General features: G+C 47.8%; 1 protein-coding gene across 12 annotated transcripts in view; it reads left to right on the top strand.

Moving 5' to 3' along the window:
• The window catches only part of RALGPS1 (Ral GEF with PH domain and SH3 binding motif 1), a 275,161-nt gene that overhangs the window by 15,089 nt on the left and 237,011 nt on the right, over nt 1-23,061 (top strand). For 10 of the 12 annotated variants that reach the window (XM_040482350.1, XM_040482351.1, XM_040482355.1 and 7 more), the window contains exon 2: nt 8,178-8,256. The exons of 1 other annotated variant lie outside the window; for it this stretch is intronic. The gene's annotated coding sequence lies outside the window, so the exon portion shown is untranslated. Of the gene's footprint in view, nt 1-8,177; nt 8,257-13,957; nt 13,977-23,061 lie in introns of those variants that run through there. One more of the 12 variants, XM_040482347.1, reaches the window with a different exon arrangement.

A 23,061-nucleotide genomic window follows, 5' to 3' on the forward strand; every position in this document is an offset into this window, starting at 1 on the left:
CCTTCCTTCCTTCTTGTATGTGTAATGCCTGAGTCAGAGGCAAAGGACTTTATTGCTAGCATAAACATTAGCGTGTGTGTCCATTTCCCTTCCCCCACATTCCATGGGGGTGATGCCATGGGCCCAGATGGAGGCTGTGCTTCTGTGTCAGGGCCGGGGGCACCAGGTGCTTTATAGCAGGCAGTAAGCAAGCTTGCTTTTCAGCCCTGAGGGAGACATTGTCTCATCCCTCAAAGCTGCCCACTGCAAGCACAGCCTTGAAAAGTGGCCTGGGTAAAGGCTGGTCAGAGGTTGCATTCTTGGCCTGCCCAACGGGACATGTTGGAGTGCCAGAGAACATGGAGGAGTGAGTGCCCTAACAGGTGCTTGCCAGGATTAATTGGGATAATGTGTGTGCCAATAGGAAGCTCTCGATCAGTGTCATTATCCCTTATGTCTCTGAAAAGACAGGTCCAGCGATGACATGGTTGTTACAGTGTTCCCACCTGGTTTCCAGTGTTTAGACAAGACTGAAGGTTATGGAATTGGTGGGGGGCTGGGCAGCCTGACAGGAAGAGAAAGGATGATTCTCCATTGCTTGTGTATAGCTCTTGCCTTCTTTTTAAAGTTTTTTTTTTAATGTTTAATTAATTAATTAGAGAGAGAGAGAGAAACAGAGGGAGACAGAGAATCCGAAGCAGGCTCTGCACTGACAACAGGAAGCCCATTGTGGGGCTTGAACTCACAAACTGTGAGATCATGACCTGAGCCGAAGTCAGTTGCTTAACCAACTGAGCCACCCAGGCACCAAACTTCTGCCTTCTTGTATACATTTCTTGTTTTATTTTTTCTTGTATGCATCTCATACCCAGAACATCCCTGGGCCATGTACTCTGCTAGGTTTTGGTAAATTATTTATAATTCTCTTTTTTCTTATATATAATCAAATGAAGCCTATTTCTTGAACTGAATATTTGTGGTTTGGTTAACTTGAAATAAAGTACAGTGAGTTTTTCTTAAGAAATAGGTTATTACTTGTTCTTACATATGTTGAGCAAAGTCCTTGATAATTGGTTCCAAACTAATGAAACTTTTAAATCTGTATGATGTGTTATGAGTACCATAAAAATATAGAGCTAAAGGGTGTTGAAAGATGAGCTCAACTACTATCCAGTTTTATAGAAGAGGAAACTGAGGCAAGAGAAGACAGTTACTAAGAGTGGTCCCAGTTGATGAGTGCCAGATGCAGTGCTGGGCCTTCACCCACAACCCTGCCCAAGGAACCTTGAATCCGTTAGGGTGAGTAGAGAGGAGACCAAAGGGAATATGTGTGCAAATTTTGGGTAAATACCAGACCAGGTCTCATGTGTCCTCATTTAAGGATGAACAAATGGAAGAAGGAACACTGGAGGGGATGCACTGAGAAGATCAGTGGTGTCAAGGGAAGTCAGTAAGGTGTGCAAGAAAGAGAGGAGGAGCAAGCTTTGGACAGAAGGTTTCCCAGCTTCAAAGGTTGTCTCTGTCCTCCCTGAGAAGTTAGAGATGTTGTGAAAAGTGAGATGATGAGTCAACAGACAAAGATGAGAAAGCAGCTTGCGGACAGAAGGAAATGAAGCGCATAATGCCAGCATTTGAGACTGTGGCACCGTGGTATGTCAAGGGGTCAGGAGGAGACACATTGCTGTGCTCAGAAGGGACAAGAAAGCCACAGAGGAGACCCCAAGGTGTGGATAACAAACCAGCCTGGAGACCAGAACAAACAGCATAGAAGGAAGCCTCAATTTTTCTGAAGAAGGACCTGAATCTGTAGATTAGAAGGGCTCATCGTGAGCCAGGCAAAATTAGCTAAAATTAGGAGAGGATACCATTGCCATCATGGCAGAAGGAACCTTTAAATCAAAGAAAAAAAAATTAGCGAGGCTCAGGCTTACCTACAGCATAGGTGCCAGGGGGCAATGGGACAGTACCTGTCAAGTTTTGAGGGAAAAGGTTGTGACCCAAAAAAAAAAAAAAAAAAAAAAAAAAAGAATTCTCAGCCCAGTTTTAGTTCACATTTGGTGGTAACAGAAATTCTTTCCAGTTGTATAAGGACACGCCTTGTGTGTAGCTTTTGCTACAACCATGCACCACTCCGGGGTAGGGGGAAATCATTGGAAGGCATGCTCCCATCACTGAGAGATGAGTTAGAATAAAAGACCATCCACGGGCAAGTCATAGGAAAGGGTTGGCAGTGGGAGTGGAACCATTCAAGTATCAGATGATTTCAAAGTGTTGTTCTGATTATGACATAACATATAATACAAATGAAATGATGGAGAGAAGACAGAACATGAAACCATAATTAACAGAGAAAGCAGGAGTTCCTGGTTAAACTAGGGATCATGCATGTGAAGACACTCTCCACTCTAAAGAACTGTACACATATGAGGGGTAAAAGATTTGAAAGCAAGCTCCATGCCATCCAGTCTGCCTGCACGTGTGTTTCTAGCTAATAAAATGCTGTGCAGGTGTGCAGTGTACCTGGGGCCACTTTTGTGGTGATTCCTCTGGACATCATCTTTTCGAACCACCCTGGAGAGATTTGCTTGGTACCTTCATTCTGCAGGAGGGCATATTGCTGGTGGGAATGTAAAATGGTGCATACTCTTTGGAAAACAATATGTCAGTGTTTCAAAAAATGAAATACCAAATTACCACATGACTTAATTCCATTCCTAGGTATATACCCAGGAGAATTGAAAGCAAATGCTTACACCGGAAGTTGTACATGCATGTTCATAGCAGTAGAAGTGTTATTCATAATAGCCCCAAATGGAAACAACCCAAATATCCCATCAGGTGATGAATGGATAAACAAAATGTGGTACATCCATATAATGGAGTATTATTTAGCTATCAAGAAGAATGAAGTACTGATTCTTGGTACAACATGGATGAACCTCGAAAACATTCTAAGTGAGAGAAACCAGACACCAAAGGCCACATACTGCCTGATTCTTTCTTATGAAATGTCTAGAAGAAGCAAACCCATAGACACAGAAAGTAGATTGGTGGCCGCCAGGGAGATGGGGCACAGGAGTGCGTGCTAATGGGACAGGGTTTCTTTTGGGGCTGATGAAAATGTTCTGGAATTAGTGGAGATGACTGTGCAACTTAGTGAATATGCTAAAACCTGCTGCGTTCTAGTGTAAAAGGGTCCATTTTATGGTATGTGAATTATATCTCAATTAAAAAGTAGTTCTTTTCCTGATTATTAAATGTTAATTATGGAAAAGTAAGAAAATAAAGATAGATGTCCCCCCCCCCCAAAAGCCATGGTCTCTTTTTATCGTTTTCCTTCTTCTTCTTTTTTTTTTTATTGTTGAAGTATAGTTGCCATACAGTGTTATATGAGCTTCAGGTGTACAACATAGTGATTTGTGACTGGACAATTCTATGCATTATTCAGTGCTCATCATGATAAATGTAATTACCTTCTGTCACAACATACTGCCATGACAATATTATTGACTGTATTCCCTATGCTGTACTTTTCGTCTCCGGGACTTAATACTGGTACAATACTTTGTACCTCTTAATCCCCTTTTGCTCATCACCCACCCTCTTCCCCTCTGGCAACCACCAGTTTTCTGTATTTAAGAATCTGGCTTTTTGTTTTGTTTTTTAGATTCTTCATGGAAGCGAAATTATATGGTATTTGTCTTTCTCTGTCTAATTTCACTTAGCATAATAGCCTCTAGGACCATCCATATTGTCACGGATAGTAAGATCCATTCTTTTTTATGGATGAATAATATTCCATTGTGTATATGTGCCTACCATATCTTCTTTATCCACTCCTCTGTCAGTGGACACTTGGGCTGCTTCCATATCTTGACTATTGTAAATAATGCTGCAATAAACATACAGGTGCATGTATTTTTTCCAATTAGTGTTTTTGTTTTCTTTGGGCAGTTACCCAGTACTGGAATTACTGGATCATAGGGTAGTTCCATTTTTAATTGTTTGAGGAACATCCATACTGTTTTCCACAGGGGTTGCACCAATTTATACTCATATCAACAGTGCACGAAGGTTTCCTTTTCTCCTCATCCTCACTGACACTTGTCGTTTCCTGTCTTTTTGATGCTAGCCATTCTGACTGGTGTGAGGTGATACCTCATTGTGGTTTGATTTGCATTTCCCTGATGATGAGTGATGTTGAGCATCTTTTACGTGTCTGTAAGCCATTTGCATATTTTCTTTAGAAAAATATTCAGAGCCCTTGCCCATTTAAAAGTCAGATTATTTGGCATCTTTTTGGTGTTGAGTTGTGTAAATTATTTATATATTTTGCATATTAACCTCTTATTGGATGTGTCATTTGCAAATATCTTCTCCCATTCACTAGGTTGCCTTTTTGTTTTATGATGGTTTCCTTTGCTGTACAAATGCTTTTATTTATTTATTTTTTAAAGTCTGTCTATTAATTTTTTTTCAACGTTTTTTAATTTATTTTTGGGACAGAGAGAGACAGAGCATGAATGGGGGAGGGGCAGAGAGAGAGGAAGACACAGGATCGGAAACAGGCTCCAGGCTCTGAGCCATCAGCCCAGAGCCCGACGCGGGGCTCGAACTCACGGACCGCGAGATCGCGACCTGGCTGAAGTCGGACGCTTAACTGACTGCGCCACCCAGGCGCCCCAAGTCTGTCTATTAATTTTGAGGGAGAGAGAGAGAGAGAGAGAAAGAGCATGAGCAAGTGGGGGAGGGGCAGAGAGAGGAGGGAGAGAGAGAGTCCCAAGCAGGCTCCATGCTGTCAGCACAGAGCCCAATGTGGGGCTCGAACTCACAAAACGTGAGATCATGACCTGAGCTGAAACCAAGAGTCAGACACTTAACCACCTGAGCCATCTAGGTGCCCCTGTACAAATGCTTTTAATTTTTGGTGTTGACTTATTTATTTTTATTTATTCATTTTATTTTTTATTAAAAAAATTTGTTTCACATTTATTTTTGAGAGAGAGAGAGAGAGAGAGAGAGAGAGAGAGAGAGAGAGAGAGAGACAGAGCACAGGTTGGGGAGGGGCAGAGAGAGAAGGAGACACAGAATCCAAAGCAGACTCCAGGCTTTGAGCTGTCAGCACAGAGCCCGATGAGGGGCTCGAACTCACAAACTGTGGGATCGTGACCTGAGCTGAAGTCGGATGCTTAACTGACTGAGCCACCCAGGCGCCCCAGACTTATTTATTTTATAACTAGAAGTTTGTTCCTCTTAATCCCTTCACCTGTTTCATCCATCTCCCCACCCATCTCTGCTCTGGCAACCACCAGTTTGTTCTTTGTATTTAAGAATCTGTTTTTTGGGGCGCCTGGGTGGCTCAGTCGGTTAAGCGGCCGACTTCGGCTCAGGTCACGATCTCGCGGTCCGTGAGTTCGAGCCCCGCGTCGGGCTCTGTGCTGACAGCTCAGAGCCTGGAGCCTGTTTCAGATTCTGTGTCTCCCTCTCTCTCTGACCCTCCCCCATTCATGCTCTGTCTCTCTCTGTCTCAAAAATAAATAAAAAACGTTAAAAAAAATAAAAAAAGAATCTGTTTTTTGTTTTGTTTTGTTTTTAAGGTTCCATATATAAAATCATACAGTATTTTTGTTCTCTGTCTGACTTATTTCACGTAACATAATAATACCCTCTAGGTCCATCCATGTTGTTACAAATGGCAAGATTTTATCAGCCATTATCTTATTCTTAACACTTGGGGTACATTTGTCCAGACTTTCTATGTGTCTGTCTCAAAGTTGGATCAATAGACCATTTTATTCTTCTCTTCTGTCATGAGTTGTGTTTTGGGATGGGCACAGTCCACAAGCATGTTCTTTTATTAAGTGTTTTAGCCTCTTGTGAAGGTGTTTATGTTGGAAACAGTATTTCTCTGCAAGTAGAAACAGTACACTGAAACACTGAAGTCCAAAGACCTGGGGTCCTGCTCTGACTCACCTTAGGTTTGCGAGCCTGAGAGAGGTGCTTAATTTCAGTCTCCTCATCCTCATCTTTTGAAGTTTTTTTTTTTTCTTTGAGAGAAAGAGAGAGAGTGTGAGTAGGGGAGAGGGGCAGAGGGAGAGAAAGAGAATCTTAAGCAGGCTCCACACCGAGCATGGAGCCTGCCTGACACAGGGCTCGATCTCAAGAACCAGGAGAGCATGACCTGAGCCAAAGTCAAGTCAGACACTCAATCACCTGAACCCCCCAGGCGCCCCTCACTCTCATCTTTAAAAGGAATTGCGATACTTACTTTGTGACATCTTGTCCACGAGGATGGCTACCCTTGGGCGGTAGGTAGTGATAGAAGGGGGTGCAGTGGGTTTCTGGGGGTGCTGGTGATGTTTGGTCTCTCCTTCTGGGTGCTGGCTACATGGATATACCCACTTCGTGAGAATTCTTTAACCTGTGCACTTATAATTGTGCTCTTTTCTGTGTGTATGTTGCACATCTGTAAAAAGTGTACTTAAAACACAGAAAAGGGAAGCGTATCAGTCACATTGCTCTTATTAAAGCTATTATTAGTCATGAGAGTGAAAGCTTTTTGTATTGTTGATGAATAAAATAAAGTCATTGTTTTAGCCTATTTATTTCATCTTTATTGCTTTGATCATTGTGTTTGTTTTATAATATGTATAACACGTCGGTACATTAGAATGTGTAGTTAACGTACAAATAAATATACGTACGTTAGAGGTGTTCGCTTAAGATTTCTCAGCTGTCGCTAGTGAAGGGTCAGAAGGTTTGGTGAGCTGTGTGGCTCAGGGTGGTAGCAAGGGGGCCGCCTGAGCGCAGCCTGGCTGCTGGAAGCAGGTGGGAGGCAGGTGGGCCAGTGGGTGGGCCTCCAGCAGTTCAGTGGGTGTCTGTGTTTGGGTTGGTTTCCCTGTTGCTGGAGCATGACGCGTGAGACATAGCAGGGTGGTGGTGGGCTGGAGAGGGAGGCGGAAGCCAGATCTCTGGGAGGAGGGGCTGAGGGGAAGCTCTGAAAGGTGAGAGGACAAAAGGAAGGGGTCAGCAGAAGAAAGGAGCCGGCAGAGGAGGCTGGAGAGGCTAACGGGATGGGAGGAGACAGAGCCACAAAGTCGTTATTAGGGGCTGAAAGCTGAGTTTCCAGAAAGAGGGACTAGTGAACCAAGAGGTGGGAGAACCTGAGGTCACTAGTCTCTGCAGTTGGGAGGTCTTGGTGGCCTGGGAGGGAGCAGCCCCACTCGTCAGGTAGAGTGTTTCCAGGCGGGTGGTAGTGAGAGGGTGCGGTACTGAGGAAGTTGGGGTGTCTGATGGGAAGCAGCCTGGAGTTCAAGGGTCAGAGTTCTTTTGAAGACTGGGGAGGACTGCAGGTGTTCTCAGGTAGAGGGTAAGACCAAGAGAGTGGAAGAGGTTGGGGTTGCCAGGGAGAGGTGTCTTAGCCCCGAGCCCAGGCCAGTGGTTGGCCCTGGATCTCTGGCAATTGCCTCTTTCTCAGAGGTGGGAGCAGAGGACCAGGAGAAGATACAGAAACATTTAGGCTAAGGGAGGGACCCAAGGGAGCTGAAGTCAACTCTCCTCAGTGAAGAAGGTGGTACGGTCGCCCTCCTGGGTGTGGAGTGAGGTGGGAGGGGGGGTGCTGTGGAGGACAGAAACCAGTGACGGGGGCCTTTGCAGGCACCCTATGCAGGATGCTTGTCTGTGCCAGCGGGCTGCCAAGAGGCCGTCTCTGTGTCGGGACATGCTGGCCGCTCCCTCCCTTGTGTGCACACTCTTTTCAACACCAGTGTGCTCAGAGGGCAGGGGTGTTTGTGTCTGGGTACTCCTGAGTCCCCTTCCTGCTGGGTAGTGCCCGAGGCCATGGCTGGTGCTTTGGGCCTGCCAGAATGCACATTCCCATAGAGTCGATGCTTTTCTTTGGGGGTGATTCCCCCGGGCAAACCCTTGCATGCTTAACACAGCATGTATCCAAAGCAGGACAGGAAAGGAGAAGTTTAGGAAGTTTAAGTTGATTTTGATGCATTTGGGACAGGCTTTGCTACCTGGTAGGCTAATGGTGATACAAAATATTGACCTGCGGGAAAAACTGACATTTCAAAGAACAGGCTGAAATCATATCTTACAGCACTATAGTTGGTCTGACCTTGCTGAGCTTTGAAAAACAGATCTTACCATATGGAACATGGTTGTAAATGTAGTTATTCCTCCTACTTTTACAGCGGCTACTGTTTGGAAAGAGACGTGCTGGGATGGTATAGCCTGTTGGCCTGGGATTATGAAGCCCCACATGTATTCCTGGTAAGTCGGCTTATGGACCGTAGTCAGATGTGCTCTCTTGAGCAGGGCCGTAATATACAGGCACAGAAAGGTGCACGCTGGTGCAGGTGATCTGGGTGGTGGTGCGGTCAGAGGAACCCCATGCCAAGCGGGGTCTGTGGGGCCGAGGAGCTGCAGGGTGGCTTTTGGGACATCAGACATCCTCCGTGAGCCATGCATGCAGAGGTTCCTTCTCTCCAGATTAAACTCTGAGGTTTTCTCTGTTGGTTCTTACATCAAGGGCTTTTCTTTTCTCTACCTCCTCGTGCAGAACCTCTTGTTGCTCCCTTGTTATGCTGTTACCTTTTTGGTAAGGTGAGAAGCTGGTGAGAAGTGGTGAGAAGCTGGATGTTCTGTGTCTGACTCCCCAGTACCTGGGATGACTTCCTTTCTCTCAGCCTCAGTCTGTCCCTGTACTTCCACACAGACCCTTCTCCTCTCTCTTTCCAGTTCAGCTACCCTTGCCCCAGACCCTTCATCAGAAAGACCACCTCTTGTGTGAGTGGCTTGGCCGTGGGAGGAAGGGTGAAGGCATATGAAGACAAATAAGACGTGGTCATTGTCTTCAAGAGACCGCACTCTGGTGGTCAGTGCCCTGCCACCCTCTTCCCCCCCCCCCCCGCCCCCATTCTTGCTCCCTAAGATTCTGTGAGCCCTATCTGTGTGCCCCCAGCTGCTGGGGGCTCTCCTTCCTTTTAAACCCTCATGGCACATATTTTAACTTCCTTGTGGCCCTGCCTGCATTCTGCATCACATCATGCTTTTTGTGATGTACCCTGTACCTCCTACCTTACCTCCTTTACCAGACTTTAAACTCTTTTTTTAAGAAGTATTTATTTTTGAGAGAGAGAGAGAGAGAGGGAGTGTGTGCACACACAAGAGCCGGTGGCGGTGGCGGGGGGGGGGGGGGGCCCCAGAGAGAGAGGGAGACAGAGGATGCAAAGCAGGCTCCATGCTGACAGCAGAGAGCCTCACACGGGGCTTGAACCCACAAACCTTGAGATGATGACCTGAGCCAAAGCTGGACACTTAACAGGTTGAGCCACCCAGGCGCCTCTAGACTTTAAGCTCTTTTAAGGCAGGGGTTGTGTCTTGCCCATTATTGTATCCCATGCAGTGCCTTATATACAGTAGGTGCTCAGTAAATATTACCAGACTGAAACCAACTTGGACTCTCTTATGGCTCTCCACACCCATCTGCTTTGTGGCCATGGTTCTCGGGTCTTGAGACAACATAAAAGAATAAAAGGGGGAGAAGCAGAGAGTGTTTGCCTAAAAGAATGTTAAGAGATTCTGTACAGGTAGGAGAAATCACAAAAATGTTAAAAGCTGAAAGATTACGATATTTTTCAGATTCTTCTAGTAGCCTTACCCTTCTGTCAACCCATTATCACAAAAGAGGCAGAAGGTGAAGTTTCTGATGTTTTCCTACCAGGGCTTCAGTCTTCCTTCATGTTCCACAATTAACTACAATACAAGTAATTCATATAGTGCTTAGAAGAAGCTCTTTCCCTGAAACTTACCTACTGGTGGGATTGGTTCCCCGAGGAGGATGCTGGAGACAGCTGCTGGAGGATGGGCAGGAGCACAAGACAAAACAGACTCAGAGGGAAGTAGTCTCCCTGAGGTCGCAAAGCAAGTTAGTGGCAGAGTTGAGATTGGACTCTAGGTCAGTCTTGTTCTAGAAATGGAACCTGTCTCCACTGTCTGTGCTTTTGGGTCTGATTAGAACTGGATTCCAGGATGAGGCACCTGGCTGGCTCAAGTTGGAAGAGCATGCAACTCTTGATCTCAGGGTTGTGAGTTCGAGCCCCATGGTGGGTGTAGAAACTACTAAAAAAGAAATAAACTTTTTAAAATGTTTAAAAAAAGACTTAAAAAAGAAAACAGAACTGGATTCCTGGAGAGGGGTGGTGGTTGCCCACTTGCTGTCCGCGGAGAATCTGGGCAGAATTGCCCCCAGTCTGTGCAGGTGCGAGGACTCCTCTCTCCTGTCATCACCAGGGTGGGGACCGAAGGGCAGAGCATCTGCCCCGCCCACCTCTCAGCAGGAAGGTCACACTTCACCAGCTCATTTCCCTTGGGCCCTCTTGAACAGAGGCTGTCAGGTCGTCCAGGGCTTCGGGCTTCTGCCGCCGCAGAGGCTCAAGCAGTCTGCCATGAACGGGGAATGTGAGAACCCGTGTCCTTCAACAGGCAATGGCAAGTGACAGCACATTTTTGGAGACTTGGCCATAGAAAGGAGGGAAGGCCAGGCTTCACACTTGGAGCAGTGGCTCCTTTGAGGCAGGATGAATGGAGAGGACGCTTAAGAACTTTAATTCACAAGGAAGGAACTCCCAAAGGGGTGAGATTGGAGTGTACCAGAGGCTTTCTGGAACTAAAAAAACATGTATTTTGAATTCAAGGATCAATAGAAGAGTTGAAATTAGTGGTTTGGAAAGTCACACAGAAGAAATGCCTCACAACCCAGAACAATAATAAAAAGAAATGGAAATCATGAATTAAAATGTGAGACACTTAGAGGCCTTATCCAGGAGACCTGGCATGGGGGTAGTAGAAGTTCCAGAAGGAGAAGAAGGAATAGATGGAGGAGTAATAGAAAAGCAGTAGAGGGAAATAGCTGTGAACTGAAGAAAGATGTGATTCTTCAGATTCAGTGGATTCATCCAGTTCATACTAAGGCTAACACTTAACCTATTTTGTAGTAAAATTCTTAAACTCCAAGAAGAAAGAGAAAAATCTCTTGTAAGAAGAAGGAGCAGGATTTTAAAGGAAAGAGAATTAGACTCTCATTAGGCTTCCCATATACAGTGCTGGAGGCTGGAAGGCAGTGGACTTGTCTGCAGACTGTTCAAGGGACAGGGGCTGCAGTCCTCTGTGTGCCCAGCCACAATGCCACTCATGGCTTGTTGCAAAAGAAAGGCGATTCAGACATGTGAGGGCATAAAACATACAGTATCCATGAAGTGCAGCTGAGAAAATGCCTTGTAAAACTGTCCAGTGGAAGGACAGTGAAAGCAGGGCAGAGATGATGGGATAGAGGAAGAATGCAGGGAGCAGAGCAGAGCAGGGCACCTGTCAGTGCCTATGGTTTATCTCAGTGACTACTGCTGTGCATCGGCGTTTTTATTGTGTTAACTTATTAACAGTTCTTAAGATAGAGGAGAACTGCTGTATGGCAAAACATAATAGGCTGAAAACAAAAATTTTAAACCACCTTTGCAAAACCTAAGGTTGGGAGAAGGGATGAGAGAGTGAAGAAATCAGTGTTCCATGTTTAGGACACTTAAATAAACACAGAGGAAATGAAACATAGAGGCTTTGTTTTTATCTGTCTTAAGGAAGGAGAAATACAGGTTCAGTTTTGACTTTTGGGGATGAGAAGGTGTATTAGGGCTAGATTTGGTTGCATACAGTAGATAACCCCTGCATAAAATGGCTTGAACGATAAGGGTTTATATGTTTTCATCTCCTGAAAAAGTGAAGAGGTAGGCAGTGTACGGTTGGTATGGTGGAATCAGTGTCATCCTAGACCCAGGTTCCTTAGGTCTTGCAGCTCTTCCATCTATAGCAGATTGCCTCCTGATTCATGATGGCTGCTTGAGCTCCAGTCATTACATCTGCATTCCAAAAGCCTGAAGGAGGCAAGGGGAAGAAGGGTGTGCCTGTGCACTTTCAGACATTTCTTTTTTTTTAACATAACAAAAGATACTTTTTTTTTTTTATTATTGCTCTCATCACCTAGAAAATTCCAAGCATTTTAGGAGCTCTGTACGAGCAAGGGGGATAAAGACCAAATACATATTTCTTATTATAAGTCACAATTTCATAGTGACCCTTTCAGACCTTTCTTAAAGGTCTCACACAGCACTAACATTTATACCTCAATGAGTAGAGCTTAGCCACATTGAGCTACAAGGGAGCACAGGGTGGGCTTAGCTAAAAACAGGAGTTCTCATTCTAAAGAAGAAAGGGAGAAAAAAAGAAGTTGAGATCTCTGCCTCAAACTATAATCAGTAGCAGAATGAATACAAATTAAAACAATAGTTTTCTTTTTTTGCCTTTTTAATTAGCAAAAAAAGTTACAATGAAACCAGTGTTAGCAAGTGAGTGGGGAAGTGGGTCCTCTATGACATTGCTGGTAGGGAGTATGAACTGTTCTAATTCGTGGGGAACATAATCTGAAAGTATCTAATACACTTTAACGTGTGTATTACACATTAACTTTACACGTTAAAGTGTATTAGATACTTTCTAATTTTTGGAGTGGCAAAAAGGCAGCGATGGATTAGGCGTTTATTACAAAGGAGCCGGCCTTCTCTGTTCCGACATGGGAGAAGGCCACAGTCTGGTGGGTTTAAAAGATAAATTGCATAATAACGTCTCCAGTAGGGGTTGCAAACTGGTGGCCTGTGGTGGCAGATAACCCTGTGCTGGGCACTGTGTTAAGTGCTTTACACAGTGAACTTACTCTCATCTCACAGTGAACTCACAAGGTGGGCAGTATTAGATCACCTATATTTAGAGGAGGAAATTGAAGCACAGAAAGACTAAGTATCTTTTTTTTAAAGATTATTTTTTAAAATATTCACTTATGAGAGACAAGAGACAAGAGACAGCGTGTGAGCAGGGGAGGGGCAGAGAGAGAGGGAGACACAGAATCCGAAGCAGGCTCCAGGCTCTGAGCTGTCAGCACAGAGCCCAACATGGGGCTCGAGCCCACAAACCACAAGAGCATGACCTGAGCCGAAGTCGGACGCTTAACCGACTGAGCCACCCAGGTGCCCTGAGACTAAATATCTTTCTTAAGGTCACCCAACCAATAGATGCTAGGCCCAGGCTGTGACCAGGGCTCCAAAATCTGAACTTCTATCCACTCTGCTACCCGGCCCAAAGAGCACTGTCTAATCTCCCCCTTGGTTGCTTTGTGTGGCCAGTTCAGAGCTTTACAAATGTTCCAAATGGAAAGTTCTAAGTGGTGTAGTTAGCCACAGGCCCCGTGTGTCCTGCTCCTGTTATACCTGCATCTTCACCAGTGACCTCATCTGCCTGGGCCCTGCAGGCGCTTGAGGGTATGGCCTTGGTTTCTGGTATGAGTCCCGCTTGGTTATGTGTATTTATGCGGCTTAGCGGAAATACTTGGAGGCATACACCTTGCTGCTTGCTGTGATTACCTCTGGAGTGTGGAAGGGGGAGGGCGGCGGGGGAAGGGTGGGTTGATGAGTTTTATTTGTACATCTTACTGGATTTGCCTTAGAGCCACAGGGACCTGTTGCTTTTGCAGTTTAAACTGGAAGTCCAATGAGGTAGAATCTATAAATAATTAAATATCAAGAAACATCCCAGTAACTGTAGCTGTACCTTCCTTTCTGTCATTTCTTTTGAGATTGTCTTTATAAATGTGACTGTTTAAGCAAGGAGACGTGAGTTTTCCTTTCTGTAAGATGAAGGCCATCCGTTGGAACATGTGACACTTTGTGACTTTTGAGCATCTAGTTCCGGAACCTAAACTTACATTGACAGCAGCACAAAGGTTGCTCAGGAAAGGGTTTGTGAGCCGTGGAAGCCTCGGGCCAGCTCCTGACACGGCTCGCGTGACCCTCTTACTGGATGTCTTGGAGAGGCAGCCGAGTGCTGTGTGCCAGAGCTGTGGCAGTCCGGGGAGGAAGACGAACCCAGATGCAGGACAACTGTGGCAGGTGCCATGGAGGAGAAGGCTGGGTGCTCTAAAAGCCAGTGGGAGAAGGACATAACAGAGGGGGTCCCAGAAGGGTTCCTGGAGGAAGTAACATCTAGATTAAGACTGGAGAGGAGAGGAGGGAGGATGGCCTCACGGCCCCAGTGAGAGACAGCAGGGCCGGCGTGGCCGCTGGTGACCTCTGGCAGCATTTTGGCACCTGTTTGCGCATCTCTCCTTCCTTGGCCGGAAGCCGCCTCCACAGGGCTGGCAGAGGGAGTGCAACTCCCAGCACAGAACATGCTTCCCCATAGGCGGGGCCTGCGGTACCTCTAAGCCCCCTCTTTCCTTCCCCTGTGAGGACCACAGCCCTGACCACTTGGGAGTGGGTTTGAATGCAAGGAATCGGTGGGTGGGGTGGGGGGAGGAGGGCACAGGAAGCAAGGACAGCAAGGCTAGGATGTGATGGTCGCATGGGCCGTGTGATGTTCATATGCGCTGGCTGGGCTTTGAAGATCAGTCTGTAGGGAGCCTGGGAGGGATCTGGGCTGGAGGGATTGTTAAGGCAAGTTTCGCCTGTTCTTAGTTGAGGCGGCTGCTGGGAGGTAACTTCCACCTGGGTCCTGCCTGAGCCCCGAATGTTGCTGTGCTCCCCCGGCCCCTCCTGCCTCAGGCATCAGCCCCGGTATTTGCACCACTTCTCCCCGCCCCACCCTGCAGGGGTGTTTGTACCTGCGGGAGGGCCTTGTCTCCTTCAAGTCCTTTTGTGCAGTCCTTGAGCCTTTTTGGGGGGCAGCAGAACCAGATGGCTTGGGGGTGCTGTTGGGGTGGCTCAAGCATCACAGCCTTGCTCTGACCTTGCCCCTTCCCTTCCACAGTAGGCTGGGGGAGTAATTCATCCATTTTTATTGAGAACACAGCCGACTGCTGGGTTCTGTGCTGGGGACTGAGGCTAAAATAACCGTTGGAGAATCTGCCCTGTGCCGGGCACTGCCGTCAGCACTTACCCACAGAGGCGGCCTCAGCTCAGGGACCTCATGCACACGGAGCACTCAGGCGAGTGCTGCACAAGCTGGGGCACAGAGGGGGAAGTGGAGCTTAGAGAGGCCCTTGCCCCCTGCCATGCTGGTGGTTAGGTGGAGAGCTGCATTCAGACACAGGGTGTCGCGCTTGTAGGTGCCGTCCCTGGTGGCGAACGAGATGGGTACAGAGCTCGTGGCCCAGCAGGCACATGCTCAGGGATGACGGCAGTTCCCCGTCAGGGTGACAGGTGCTGTGGCAGGTTAGTGGAGGGCGCACAGAGGAGGGGCCCTCGACCCAGACCGAGGACCAGAGGATGGAGAAGGGACCAGTGTCCCAGGAAGAGTCCTTGGTGTGATCAGCATCACTGCCCTGTCACCCGGGGCTTGTACCTCAGTCTCCTCTGGGCTTTGGTGAGGAGGTGCTGGCTTAGTGGCTTGTGCTCATGCCCAGTTAGTTAGTGATTAATCACGGAGAGCAGCTACGTGGCTCCTGAGCCCAGCCAGACTCGTAGGACCTTGGCCCTTAGGCACTCTCACTGGGGAAGACCCGTCCTCTTCCACAGGCTGTGTGACCTGAGTTTGTCACTACAAATTCCCCAACCTTTTTGGGGACACATACGCAGAGGCCCTGGTTTTATGGATCTGTGCCCCCCAACCCACCTCTCTCCACTTCTGCCCTCGAGTACATTCGTAAAGGACTGCGCCCTTGTAGTTACAATGGAACGTTGTAAAAACTCTGAAAATCCAAGCTGAATAAATCCTGCCTTGACCCTGCCACCCAACAAACCAGACTGCATCTGTGCCGCCCATTTTCTCTCCAGTCCCTGTCCACGGGGCAGGTGGGGTTGTTACAATTGTGCGCCTTGCGGACGGACTTACTTCCTTGATGGGCTGCGGAGGACATTGCTCGGCTGGAAATGGCCACCAGGTGGTGCCAGAGCACCAGGCGCCCGACCCCACCCTCCTGCGTCGGGACTACCTGGCCGTGAGCCGTGCTCCAAGTGCACGTCTGTGGAAGTTCACTTTCGGGTTTCGCCCCAGATGCCGTGTTGCTCACAGCCTTGTTTTATCACCTACTTGGAAAGAAATGGAGCAATACTGAAAGTACAAAAAGTAGAAAGTAAAAGTGCTATGCACTGACACCTTTCGCAGGTGACGGTAGTAACAGTCGTGTCTTTATGTACGTGTGTGTGCCCACACGTGTGCATACGTATTGGAAAGCATGTCCAGATGTCACTTTCTCAGTGAAAGCACTTCTCAGCCCTCGCATTGAAGATTGCAACCCCTCCTTCCCCTCTGCCTAGCCGCCCCCGCCCTGCTTTCCCTTTTTCCTCTCTTACCACAGCTGACTCTCCGTACACTTTTCCCTGCGTGCTGTATTGTCTGCCTCCTCCACCAGCAGGTACTGGGGGATTTCTGGCTTTTCCTTCACTGCTCTGTGCCCAGCACCTGGAACAGTACCTGACCCAGACTAGACTTCCAGGAAATACATGCTGAATGAAATAATAAGGGTGGCTGTGTCCTGAATTTGTGGCCATCTTTCTCTGTCCATAACTATTTGTCTGTCGCATCCTTTTCAATCATCCTTTCCATCCCCATCAGTGGATGTGGTCCACCTACCTGTACTGAAACACGCCAATGAGGCTTTCCAGTGTTTTCTTCTCTTTTTTGCAGGTGGTGGTATGGTCAGTGACTTGCTGGGACACACTCTGTGGTCGGTTGCCCGTCTGATGATTTCCTTGCTTTGCTCAGACTCTGGGCTAAGTGCTTCCCAAATAGCATCTCGTGTGGTCCTCACACCTATGAGAAAGGTGCTGCTGGTAGCTTCTCTCTTTGCAGGTGGGAAGTTGGGGCTTAGAGAACAGGCTCCTGGCCTGGGCCACATGTCTGCTGAGAGCTGAGCCAGGCTCTTGGGGAATTCCTTCCATATTAAGGATCTTACTACATCCTCTCTCATGACATTTCAGACACACATTTCCCCATTTTTTTTTGTTGTTTTACATCTTTTATGTCTTTTTAAAAATGTTTTATTTATTTTGGAGAGGGAGAAAACAAGTAGGGAAGGGACAGAGAGAGAGGGAGAGGGAGGATCCCAAGCAGACTCTACACTGTTGGCTCAGAGCCTGACATGGGGCTTGATCTCACTAACTATGAGATCATGGCCTGAGCTGAAATCAAGAGTTGGATGCTTAACTGACTGAGCCACCCAGGTGCCCCCATTATGTCTTTAAAAAAAATTTTTTTTTAACATTTTTATTTTTGAGTCAGAGAGCAAGTGGAGAGGGGGCAGAGAGAGGGAGAGGCAGAATCCGAAGCAGGCTTCAGGCTCTGAGCTGTCAGCACAGAGCCCAATGTGGGGCTTGAACCCACGAGCAGTAAGATCATGACCTGAGCCACAGTCGGCTGCTTAACCTACTGAGCCACCCCGGTGCCCCAATGATGTCTTTTCTTATACAGAGTTCGAATTTTTTTTATTGTAGTTAAATCTGCTGATGGTTTCCTTTGTTTTTCTGGCTTTTGTATCACCCTAGAGAGAACTTCTTCACCCCAAGGTTATTAAAAAAAAATAATGGTTAGTGTTTCCTCTGGTATTTTTGGGGGATTTTATGTTTGGTTAAGTCTCTATCAAAATTTTATTCTTATATATGATATTGGGTAAGATTTTAAACAAATCTCCCCCCCCCCTTAAGAGAATAGTAAATTGTTTTGTCAACATCTATTAACTGATCCATCCCTGCATGCTGTTTGCATTGCCACTGTGACCAGATGTTAATTCTCACATGTATTTGACCCTGTGCTCTGGGCTGCGTTCTGTCCTGCTCATTCATTCATCTCTCAGTGCTCTTTATCCTCGACCATGGCTTCCTGGCAGGACAGATCACTTCTTGTCACATGTCCTTTTTTTGAAAACTTCTTAGCTTTTAAAAATTATTCTTCCAGATGAAATTTCAAATCAATTTGTTGAATTCCAAAATGAATCCCCTTAGAATTTAGAATGACCTTGTATTTTATTTATAGATCAGTTGGGGAGAGTTGATGCTTTTGCAGTATTGTCTCTTTATTCAGAGGAGTGAAATCTCTCTCTTTTAATTTGTCTTCTTTTTTGTTAGGAAAACTTCATAATTTGCTTCAAATGATTTCTGTACATTTCTTTTGAAGTTTATTTGTAGGTATCATTTGCTTGGTAGACTCCCAGGCCATTGCCTTTTCTAGCTGGCTGTTGAGACCAGAGAGACCGTTGATTTTGTGGCCAGATGTCTGACACTCATAGCTTCTCTTCTGTCCACTTCCATTCGCTGCGAATCTTCTAGGAATTCTTAACTTCTGGTTCGGTGATGTCATTCTTCCCTGTATTTCAACACTGCAACAGATTTCTTGTTCTTTTGTTTTTGTTTTTGTTTTTCATTTAATAAGATTTGGTGAGGGGAACGCAGATGTGTGGACCCAGTACCTTGTCTTGGAACTAAGATCTGTTTCTGTGGTTTGTTGTGAACATGTGACTTTCTCTGTGCGCTCTGGTGCCCCGACCCCTGCCCGTGTCACCCACTGCTGTGTGCTCCGTCGGGGTGTGGGATGGTACTTGAAGACGGTCTAGGACCAGGGTATTCTTCCTCAACTTCTGGCTCCTACCTCGTGGGGCACACCCTTTATTCCTAATGGGCTTTGTTGTGCCGCTGCCCAGATGTGTTTCACTCTCCTCCAGCCAGACCTCGCCCACCCCGCCTCACTCTTAGCTGACTTCCTTCCTGTTTCAGTGGGAAATGCCAGGCTGTGCATGATGAGTCAGGGCTCAGTGGTGTCTGTCAGGAAGGCCCAAGAGTGTGGGTGTCCTGTTCTGTCAACCTGTTCCTCACCTTGATATTTCTAAAGTTCATCCTGATGACAAGGAAAAACAGCAAAGGGGAATTTGAATTAAATGACCCTCATGAACCAGCCAGTCTCTGGCACAGGGCTCTCCGGTCAAAGCTGGCTGAAGCAAGTGATGAGCTCTTTGCCCACTGGGGCTTCCCATGCTCCGTAAACTTGACCTGTACCTGGGGTCCAGGCCGGGCAGGTGTACTTAGGGGCGTGTGTGGGAGTCCCACAGGTCTCACAGCAGCAGTGGGGAAGAGAGGGGCCTTCAACAGGTGTGTGACTTTTTGGCTCTTAGGGATGGTCCGAATGGATGTGGCCCAGTCAATGAGCTGGACTGTTACCTGTCAAACCAGTAATTCCTCTGCCCTTGGCAGGGACTAAGAAGGAGAGAGGGACCCCCTGCTCCTCACAGTAAACTGTCTTCCAGCCTGCCCCATCGTCTGTCTACTGTAGATAATGTGTATTTGGCCCGCATGTAATGGGTGTGAAATGCCTTAACCTCAGCATCCCAGAGCTGCAACTGTCAATTAATGGTTTGGCACGGGAAATGACAAGCCCCTGGTGTTAGGCCTGATCGTGGAGCTTGTGTGTGTGTGTTGGGGGTGGTGAGTGGGGTGGGATATGAGGGTGCAGAATTGCTTTTTAAATTTAACTTTTTAGGGGCGCCTGAGTGGCTCATTCAGTTGAGCATCTGATTCTTGATTTCGGCTCAGGTCACGATCTCACGGTGCGTGAGCTCGAGCCCGGCATCGGGCTCTGCGCTGACAGTGAGGAGCCTGCTTGGGACGCTCTCTCTGCCCCTCCCCTGCTCATGCGCATGTGCACACACTCGCTCTCTCTCAAATAAATACATATTTAAAAAATAAATTCAGCTTTTTGTTTTGAAATCACTTTAGACTTACAGACAAGTTGCAGAACAGTACACAGCATTTATGTGCATCCCTCACCCAGCTTATATGTGAACAGCTCACACGGGCTTAACACAGTTATCAGACTGACTTAGGTGATGAGTTAACATAGGTACCATGCTATGAACTAAGACTTGCGACTTTTTTCAGATGCCACCGGTTTCCTCCCTGATGTTTCCCCCCTAATGTTCTTTTTCCGTTCCTGTCTCAGTCCAGGATCCTCCCTGCATCTAGCTGCGAGGCTTCATTAGTGTCCTCTGGGCTGTGATAGCTCCCTGTCCGGAGGGTCACGTCAGGTCCTTGCGGGAGGAAACGTGTGGTCTGGTCCTTGTACTACTGCTGCAGGTACCTATAGGGTCAAAGTGTCTCGTCCTGAGAGACGTCACCAAACCCCCGTGTACTAGTGCCCCCTGTGCCGACCAGGCTCTCCTGTCTCCCCAGGGCCACCCTCCTCCAGCTAAGGTCTGGGTGGCAGCCGCCCTTGTCCCTGTCTTCCGGGGGCAGGGGAAGCAGCCACCACAGTCCCACCCTTGCCATCTTCTCTGAGACGTGCTCTGTCAGGTGTGCCCTCTGTCTCTTGGATTTTTCATATTTTGCCCTCCACGGACTCCTTACTTTGAACCTGAGAATATGCTCAGGAGTCACTTTGAGTTCCCGGAAAACCCCAGTCTCCATCTCCTGCTTTCCCGGTTTCCTCCCCAGCAGGCTCCAGGAGACTCAGGCACTTCTTAAGTCCCTTTGCGAGCCGGGCTTTCCCTGACTGGGGCCCAGGGCCCTCCTGCCGTCAGACCCCAGGCTGTCCTCAGCTCTGTCCTGAATGGTTCTGCGTGATCTTAAATTGTTTTTAAACATTTGTTTATTTTCGAGAGACAGAGACAGAGCATGAGCAGGGGAGGAGCAGAGAGAGAGGGAGACACAGAATCCGAGGCAGGCTCCAGGCTCTGAGCTGTCAGCACAGAGCCCGATGCGGGGCTCGAACTCGTGAACTGCATGATCATGACCTGAGCCGAAGTCAGACGCTCAACCAACTGAGCCACCCAGGCGCCCTGGATTAGTTTCCTTTTGAGAACCTTCCCTGGTTTTATTGGAAGTGCAGATTCTTTACTCACATTTCTTTTGGTGCCTCAACTTCAGCGCGATGTCTTGTGGTCTCATGCCAAGAGAGCCCTGCCCGCGTCTGCCCGTCCCCGGGGAGGGTGAGCGTGTGGTGAGGGGCGCCAGCACAGACGTAGCTGACACTTACCAGCCACTTCCAGCCTACACCGACCTGGCGACCCCTTCGACCATCTGCCATCTGCCAGGTGGGGGAGGGAAGGAAGGTGGAGCTGGGTCAGGTCAGGCAGCTTGCTCAGGGCTCAGAGTGAGTGAGAGGTGAGAATTCAAATCCTGATTTGTCCGTTCCCTAAGCCACAGAAGTACTTGGCTTCACCTGCGGCTGTGAGCCTGTGGGGGGTGAGGGTGTCGAACTCGGGGCTGCTCTAAGGCCTCCCCAAATCCATGTGTGCTCCCAGCTCTGTCAGGCTGAAGAATGAGTGCTGTAAATACATCTCACTGCACTCCAAGTGGATGTAGACATTGCTGTGATTCTTAGACCGCAGATTAATTTAAATGTGTTAGTGATTTATAACAGCTTTTTGTTACTAAGGGTTTTTCTTAGTCAACAGATGCCAAAAATAGAACTATTTCTTTTTGGTGTTAAAATGGATAGTTTAAGTACATTTATGTGTATATTTGTACATTTACTTGTATCTCTGTGTGTGTGGATGTGTGCATAAATGCTGCCCTACCCTAAGGGAACTGTGTGACCTTGGGCACAGGGACCAGGGTTTGTGGGGGACAGGGACTTGCCTTTTTTATTTTATGCCCTTTTATTCAGTTTTTATAATTTCAGCATGCACGTGTATTACTTTTACATAAGAAATTCAGGAAGTCCTCCTGTTTAAAAAGGTTAGGCGCCCCTGGGCCAGACTATGGTTTCTGAGGACAAGGATGGGCCGTGTCCTCTTCTGCCTCCCTGGCTGTGGTGCTTGGGCTGTGGGGACACTCATTCCGCACCTACCACCTGAATTAGCGGATCGCCGCCTGTTTGCGGGAGGCCCTACCTTAGCTCAGTGAACACAGGTGCTTCCCTTCCCCAGGAAGATGCCCTCGTGCTCCTTTTCTCCGGTGTGCTGTTTCACGGGTTTGTCCCTTTCTGTGAGGTCTGCAGACCCTCCACCCCTAAATCCAGCCCGCTTTCCCACACCCTGCCGCTTTCTCTCCTCCACGGGGGCACAGCCGTGGTGGCGCCTCCCCGGCCCACTCTGTCTCCCTCAGCGAGAAGGTGGGATGTCGGAGGCTGAACATCTGGCGGGTGGTTTGCAAGGGCCGGGGGTGGGGGTTGGGGGGCGGTGAACGCCGCAGTGAGTGATGGCATTCAAGTCTGACATGTGCTTACGTGGCCGGGCCTCCCTTTGAAAGCCGCCAGACGCTCCTGCTTGCCAGGAAAAGAGGTCTGGCCGGTTTGGAGAGGGTCAGGAAGAGGTGGAGATAACCACCCTGCCAGCCCGCACAAGGGGGACTTTCTTAGGGGGACTTTCTTGAGCTGCCGGCCCGTGGTCCGGCACCACAGTGATGGTTACCTTGGGGGAAGCCTCTGGCAATAGGAAATGTGCATGCTGTGGCCGTGTGTGTGTGTGTGTGTGTGTGTGTGTGTGTGTTTGTGTGTGTGTGTATACACATGTACGTACATACACTTACTGCTCCTGAAGTGATGGAGGGGTTGTGGGCAGAACCCTCTTTGCTTCCTTCCTGTTCGTCTTGTCACAGCTTCTGTTCAGGACGGAGGAAGGTGGAGAGCAGCACCGTCCTCTGAAGCGGAGCTCCGGGTCCGTTTCCATGCTTGTCTGCAACATTTGGAAGAGATCACTCTCTTGTAATTGAACATTCCTGGATATGTGTATTTTCTTTGAAACAGCCTCCATACGCTTAGGAAAAAGTGGTTATTCTGCCTTCTCAACACTGGTCTGCACCAGACTGTCTGGTGTTATTTTCTTGGTTTCCTGAACCTGAAACATTGAAGGAGAATTCTGAAAGTTTGGAAGGAAACCAACATGGCATATGGGATTTTCCTTCCCTCTCCGGGAGCCCACACACAAGAGCAGATTCTGTCATACAGAAACAAGAGATGAGGGATTGTTCTGTGGTTCTGATACAATTGCCACGTTCTTGCGAAGTTACGTCATGAGAATTGCTTTTTCTTCTGCGGTGTTTTGGTTTCCAAGGAGGCATTAGCAGTGTGTGTGTGTGTGTGTGTGTGTGTGTGTGTGTGTGTGTGTGTGTG

This window comes from Herpailurus yagouaroundi, unplaced genomic scaffold, assembly GCF_014898765.1.
Source record: "Herpailurus yagouaroundi ecotype Mexico unplaced genomic scaffold, PumYag 160, whole genome shotgun sequence".
NCBI classification, from domain to species: Eukaryota; Metazoa; Chordata; class Mammalia; order Carnivora; family Felidae; genus Herpailurus; species Herpailurus yagouaroundi.